The following is a 7,447-nucleotide window of genomic DNA, read 5'->3' on the forward strand; positions in this document are numbered from 1 at the left end:
CTGCAGAATGAAACACTCTTTAGTTTTGCATACCATTTGAGTCTGGGGTATCGTTCTTTGGCTTATCATGGACCCTTAACATACTACCTATTGCCTTGTAACCTTTCTTAGTATTACATGTAAATTTGTGGGTTTTTGTATTGTTTTGATGTTTAGTAAAATTTTTATTTAAAGTATACTGTTGCTTCCCCCACCCCCAAAGTCTAACAAATATCATTGTTCAGATGGAGCCTCATTCTAGGCACGGAGGTACATACCTTAACTTTCAGCTCTCAGGAGGGAGGGGCAAGGGACTCTCAGTGATTAGTGGCCAAGACTGGTCTACTTACCGAGTTTCAGGCCAGCCAGAGATGCATAGTGAGATCCTTTCTCAAAACCAAACAAGCCAAAACAAAAAGGCACAAGTACACACAGGACACATACGTACGTTGAGACACAGCCACACTCAAAGGTGCCATGTTCTCCAGTGTGCCTCCGGCATATAAGCAGAACCACATGTCATGGAGGGGAAGTCATTTTTTGGCCAGCTTTCTCTATTTGTTAGGTCATTTTGTGATCAAGAAGTTTTAGGGGAAAAAAATCAGCCTTCAGCTTCTGAGGATCACAATTGTTACTGATTCTTCAGGATGCATTCTAAAGGGCGGGGGAGAGAGTATGGCAGTAGGTACCTCGTTTTTATTGGAGGACAATAGTCCTGATTCATCCAAGACTACTTGGGAGGTATTTCAGTGAGTGCTCCTAGTAGACTCTTAGGCTCCAGCTGTTTCTGTGTCGGCCAGGAGCTTGGTATGATGGCTTTCCCAAGTCTCTACACGTCATCCCTCTTTCTGATTCATTTTGGTATCTTTGTAGAGGAAGCCTTCAGAGAAAACTGCATCCTGACACCCGAAGGTCAAGTCATCAAAGTTAAGATGAGTCAGCAAGTGTCTTCCATTCAGAGTTGAGCTGGGTTCATCCCAGATGCAGAACAAAGTCTGGCGTATGTGCCCAGGAGTGCCTTTTCACCCCTTAGCTAAATGCTGCAGTATTCAAATGCGTGGTCCTGAGTCCTGCAGGCAATAGAGGAGTAAGCCTTTAGCAAGACTGTTACCTGTGTCACCCTCATAACCAGTCTACCTCAGTCTGTCTCCCCAGTGCTGGGATTACAAGGCTGAGCTGTCACACATGGCCTAATATTACACATGGACAAAATATTACTGAACCATGTAAATAATTACATGCCCAGGACTAAAGGCAAGCAGCATGTGGAATTCTATCTCCCCGATAGTTTTACTACAGACATATTTATTACATACATACATACATACACACACATATATACCATTTTGGGACCAACTTTTACATTGGCAGCCTTAGGTCATTACTGTTCCCACTTACAGAAGAGTTCTAAGGCTGGTACCAACGGCCCTATGCAGAGTCTACAAGTTAACCATGATGACAGTCAACAGTCTTTAATCCCTGGCGTTAGCTGACACACGTCTTTTCCCAAAAAAGATCTCCTTAATCTCAAAAAAGATTCTCTGTGGCCTATCCCGCCTCGTTCAGATTTTCTTAAAGGACCACAAACTGGGTTATTAAAAGAATAGCATTAGCTCATGCTTTTGATCCCAGAAATTCAGAAGCAGAGGCAGAAGGATCTCTGTGTTCAAGGCCAGCCTAGTCTACAGATTGAGTTCCAGGAGGACAGCCTGGGCCACCCAGAGAAACCTTGTCTCAAAGTGTGCTGTTTCTACCGGACTTGCCGGTGGGTGGCACCCTCTATATGTTGTTGTTAGCTGGCGTTTTGCAAGTCTCCTTTCCTCTCCAGACTGGAAATTTCCAGTTTTACTGTCCACTCTTGGAGCTGCACACCTTAGCCCCTCCCTCGGTACCTCTTCGGCCCGAGTGCAACACCAGAGGGTCGTTTTCTAGCCTTAGCTGAGCCCCCAGCACTGACCTGCTTTACATGGCAAGGTGCTCGGACCTAGACATAAACCTGGATGCTGGAACTTCTGCCTCACTGCCAGAGGGGGCGCAGTGGGGCCGCTGCTCCCTGCTGTTCCGGCCTCCGCAGCACTGGGGCAGGACGCAGCTGGGCTCCTTCCACCGGCCTTCTCACTGTTGGTCCTGCAGCTTCCGGAAACCCAGGACCCTTTACAGGGCTCCCTTCCCTGGTTCTACCACCTTTCCCATCTGCCCCACCTCTTCCCCAGCCCCACCCCCACTTTTTCTGATCAGCCCCTAGCCAACAGCGTCCACCGAAGTCCGGATGCTAGTACAAGTTCCCGAGGAAGTGGGTAGGTACATTGGGAATGGCTCCCATTCTGTTTATCCATTTAAAAAAACTAGTAAAATTGTACAGATTTATGAAGGTACACTGTGTAATGTTTAAAAACATATATGTATATATGCATTACATATCTGAATATATATATATATGTGTATGTATATATATATATATATATATATATATATATATATATATCATATTTAGTGTGTTTACTGTTCCGTCATTTACCATTTCCTCGTGTCTGTAATTTTGTGGCTTTTGCGTTGCTCTGTGACCCTCTTTTGCCTATGGGTCTGAATGGAGTCGGTGGTTTCAGCTCTTCAATCTCTTCCCCTCTGTTAAAATGGAGCAGCCTCTAGGCACCTAGAAGCTTGAAGTCCCTATGCCATTAACTTTTTTCTCGTGTGTGCAGCACCTCACCACAGGCATTGAACTGTTCGTGTGTGTGTGTGTGTGTGTGTGTGTGTGTGTGTGTGTGTGTGTGTGGCTCTGTGGGTGCCCAATTATCCCTGTGGCAGCTTGCCACCCAGAGTGGGGGTGAAGCCATAGCCTGTAGTTTTCACAAGGCATCCAGCCTCTTCAGCCTCCATTTGCTCTTGTTAACTTTAAGCTCCACCTGCACATTGAGACGACGTTTCCCTCTTGGCTCCTCACAGAGCACCTTATTCTACATGACTTTAAGTGGATGCAGTTTCTATTAGGTATAGGTAACCTCGCTTTGCTTCAGTGTATCCTGCGCTGCTTCCTACAACAAGTGATGTTTTAACGAACACATTCATCTAGGGATGTCTTCCATGACAGAACACAAGCTATCAGATGAGATGAAAGGTCTGGGGCTTTCTCCATTTAGTTGGCCCTTGAATAGAATCCTTTTGATCCGGGGGATCAAAAGAGACATGTGCTTTTTAAAACTGCTATCTTAGATGGGTGGGCTGAGTCTTAAACCTGGAAGGTATGTTTTGCCTTTCTGCAGAATTAATCCCCCCTCGTTACTATCACCACCAGAGGGCGCTGGCTGACAAATAATAACATTCATTGTTCCTGGGAGCCCCTCAAACTTACTAAACATTTGAGGTTTTGACTAGAACGTTTTTTCATCTTTTGACGTAATCTCCAAGCGGGGGAGCCACTAACACACATTTTACTACGTAGATTTCTTCCCATTAAGTGTGCAAAGTGGCTCGGATGGGAAGCAAGCCATGAGCAGCCCGTTTCCATGGCCTCGGCATCGGCTCCTAGTTGAGTTCCTGTCCTAACTTCCTTCCTCGACGAACAGCAGCAAGGTGGAAGCGTAAGCCAAAGTAACCTTTTCCTCCCAGCTTGAGTTTGGTCATGGTGCTTCATTGCAGCAAAGGAAACCGTAGCTCAGACAAGTTGGTACCAACGTGGTGAGTTGTTGCTGTGACAGACCTAACTCTGTTTTGGGGAGGATTGTGGAAGGACTTTGGAACTTTGGGCAGGAAGAACCATTGAGTGTTGAGAGCTCAGGACATTCGTTAGGAGCTTGGAGGAGAAGAATGTTCCAGAGGGACGCTCAGAGTCAATCACAGCTGCTTGCTATTTTGAATTAAGATTCTGTCATTCTGGGGTCAGCTGGGGGTGAAGAGGCAGCCGCGATTAATAATTAACGAGAAACCGGCACCACTGAAGCCCACGCTTTGTGATTGTGGGACAACTGATGCTGGTCAGCTGGAGCTAAGAAATTAGTGGAGACCAGCTCAAGGTGAAATCTTCTGGGACGCGTTTCCTGAGATCACGGAGAAGCTGTGTTCTAGAGACAGCCACCGTTGTACCCCGTGCTGGTGGCTGACCTTGTGATGGGTAAGAGCCACCCAGGTAGTACTCTGGAAGGCATGAAGGGCTCATGGAGAGCAGCTGAGGCTTGGCACTGTGAGAGGCCAGGAGAGGCCATTGGTGAAGGTGCAGCCACAGTGGCTGGTGAAATCCCAGGACTGAAGGGGTCATGCAAAGAAAGAGGGGGTTGGCACCATGAATAGAGCCTGTGAGAGGCCGTTGGTGAAAGTGCAGCCCAGTGTTTTGGAGATGCCAGTACCATGGGATGACCACCAAGAGCAGCAGCAGTGGAACGGAGCCATTGGAGCCTAGAGGACAAGCTGTGTGTAATGCAGAGGGCAGACCCAAACCTGTCTGAGGAGCCCAGAAAATAGTGAGTGAACCCCGGATATCGGACATTGAATTATTTACACTTTAAGGATTTGGTTGTGCTTTGTTCAGATTGTGACTGTGCCCTGGTTCTTCCCTCCTGAAGGAGGTATTTCATTTAAATTTGATTTTTTTTTTTTTTTTTTTTTTTTTTTAAACAGGAGCCCGCACTGAAAGGCTTTGAACTTTTAAAAGAGATTTTGGATTTTTAAGTGAGGTTGGGCATTTTAAAGAGGCTAAAATTTTAATGTGCTTGAATTTGTAAGGACTGCTGAATTCATTTGAAGTTATTTTTTTAATGTGAGAGCTTCAGGATAAATAAGAAAAAGGTTATGGCTTAATAGTGATGTGTTTGTGTGTCAAATTGACAAGGGGTCACTTGTGCTGGCTGGTTTGTGTCAACTTGACACACAAATTAGAGGTATCTAAAAGGAAGGAGACTTAATATAGAAAACGCTTCCATAAAAATCCAGCTGTAAGGTATTTTTTTGATTAGTTATTGATGGGAGAGGGCCTAGCCCATTATAGATTGTGCCATCATCCCTGGGCTGGTGGGCTATAAGAAAGCAGGCTGGGAGCTGGAGAGATGGCTCAGTGGTTAAGAACACTAGCTTCTTTCCCAGAGGTCCTGAGTTCAAATTCCAGTAACCACATGGTGGCTCACAACCATCTGTAATGGGATCTGACGCCCTCTTCTGGTGTGTCTGAAGACAGCTACGGTGTACTCATATATACATAAAGTAAATAAATAAATCTTTACAAAAAGAAAGAACCAAAGAAACAACAAAGAGAGAAAGAAACAAACAACAAAGAGAGGAAGGAAGGAAGAAAAGAAGGAAGCTAAACTGGGAAGCAAGCCAGTAAGTAACACCCCTCCATGGCTTCTGCATTGGCTCCTGACTCCACGATCCTGCTGAGTTCTTGTCATAACTTCATTCAGTGATGAACAGCAGTGTGGCAGTGCAAGGTGAATAAACCTTTTTCTCTTTGGTTCTGGTGTTTCATCACAGCCATAGAACCCTGACTAAGAAGGGCTTTGGTTGCTATCTCTGGGAGGCCTGCTCTTTTCTGAAGGGAAATGGAGGAAGAATGGATCTGGGGGAGAGGAAAGGGAGTGTGGTAGCCCTGGGAAGAGTGGAGGGAGGGTAAACTGTGGTTGGGATGTATTATATGAGAGAAGAATTTAAAAAGAAAGTGTATAGCCAATGACCATAGTGTTCTTTAAAAAGAACTAAGAAAAACTGAAAGTATGCTATTTATTAACTAAATTATGATGCATGTATTATGTGATAGTTATTGAAATAATTAAAGATCCTACTAATCTAGGAAATGCCCATAAAGTATCACTGTTATAAAACATGAATGTACACTCTTAATATATTAAATCTCATATGATTGGACATTGTAGAAATATTTAATTCCAACCTGGGGTTTCTACCCTGCCTTTAGCCATTTAGTTCCCAGATAAAAGGCACACAGCTTTTATATTTATAATAAGCCCTGATCAGCACAAGAGCTGGGTAGATATCTCTCCTTTATGCTATTATGTCTACTTCCCAGCCATTAATCCCATTATATAATTTTCCATGTTTCCTCTGGGCTGCTCTTAACTCCAGTTAGTCAGCCCACGTGGCCATTATTTTATGACTCACCTAACCCCATGGTGGTTTCTCTCTCGACCTTCTCCTTCCCCTCATGATTCTGTCCAACTCCAGAAACCCTAAACACTGCCTATGTCTCTTCTACCAGCTATTGGCTGTCGGCATCTTTGTTTACCAATCAGAAATAATTTAGAGGCAAGGTCACATAATGTCACTTGGGTCTATGTGCCGACTCTCGTCTCTGGGGCCACCAGGTCTTGGGGACCTGCACTTAGTATTACAGAATATAGCAACAGCTTAAACCTCAACATTTATATAAAAGTTTTCTCTGTGATAGTTTAAGAAGCAAATGACATATTAAATAATCAAAGTCCTGCTTGACTCTATCTGTTTGGAGGCATCATGGCTGCCCTCTGGCCTCTGGTGAAGCCTAAAATCAGGAATCTGAGCTTCTTTTGGCTCATATCCACTTCTCAGTGAGTACATACCATATGTGCTTTTTTGTGACTGGGATTCAGGATGATATTTTCTTTTTTTTTTTTTTAAATGTTTAAATGTCAGTTTATTTATTTATTTATTTAAAATTTATTTCGGATACATTTTTTAAGGTTGTAATTAAGTATTTGTGGGTACATATACATACATACACACACACACACATATATATATGTAACAATAATATAGGAAAAGAGGCTATTAATTTGAGGGGATAGGAGAGAGACTAGGAAGGGCTGTAGGGAGGAAAGGGGGATGTGATACAGTGCTATTTTAATTAAAATATATTTTTTTTTGAGCTTCACACAGTCTGTGAGTTGTTTCTGGGGTGTTCAGAGCTTTCTGGGGTTAGTATCCCATTATCAGTGACTGCATATTATGTCTGTTCTTTTGTGACTGGGTTATCTCACTCAGGATGATATTCTCTAGATGCAGCCATTTTCTTAAGAATTTCGTTAAGTCATTGTTTCTGATAGCTGACTAGTACTCCATTGTATAAATATACCACAATTTCTGTATCCATTCATCTACTGAAGGACATCTGGGTTCTTTCCAGCATCTGGCTATTATAAATAGAGCTGCAATGAACATTGTGGTGCATGTGTCTTTGTTGTGTGTTGGAGCGTCTCTGGGGTAAATGCCCAGAAGTGGAATAACTGGGTCTTCAAGTAGTACTATGTCCATTTTTCTGCGGAACCATCAGACTGATTTCCAGAGTGGTTGTATCAGTTTACAACAGTGGAGAACTGTTCCTCCTTCTCCACATCCTCGCCAGCATCTGTTGTCATCTGAGTTTTGGATCTTGGCCAATCTGACTGGTGTGAGGTGGAATCTCAGGGTTGTTTTGATTTGCATTTCCCTGATGGCTAAGGATGTTGAGCACTTCTTTAGATGTTTCTCAGCCATTCGATATTCCTTG

This window comes from Micromys minutus (genome assembly GCF_963924665.1).
Source record: "Micromys minutus genome assembly, chromosome: 25".
Taxonomy (NCBI): domain Eukaryota; kingdom Metazoa; phylum Chordata; class Mammalia; order Rodentia; family Muridae; genus Micromys; species Micromys minutus.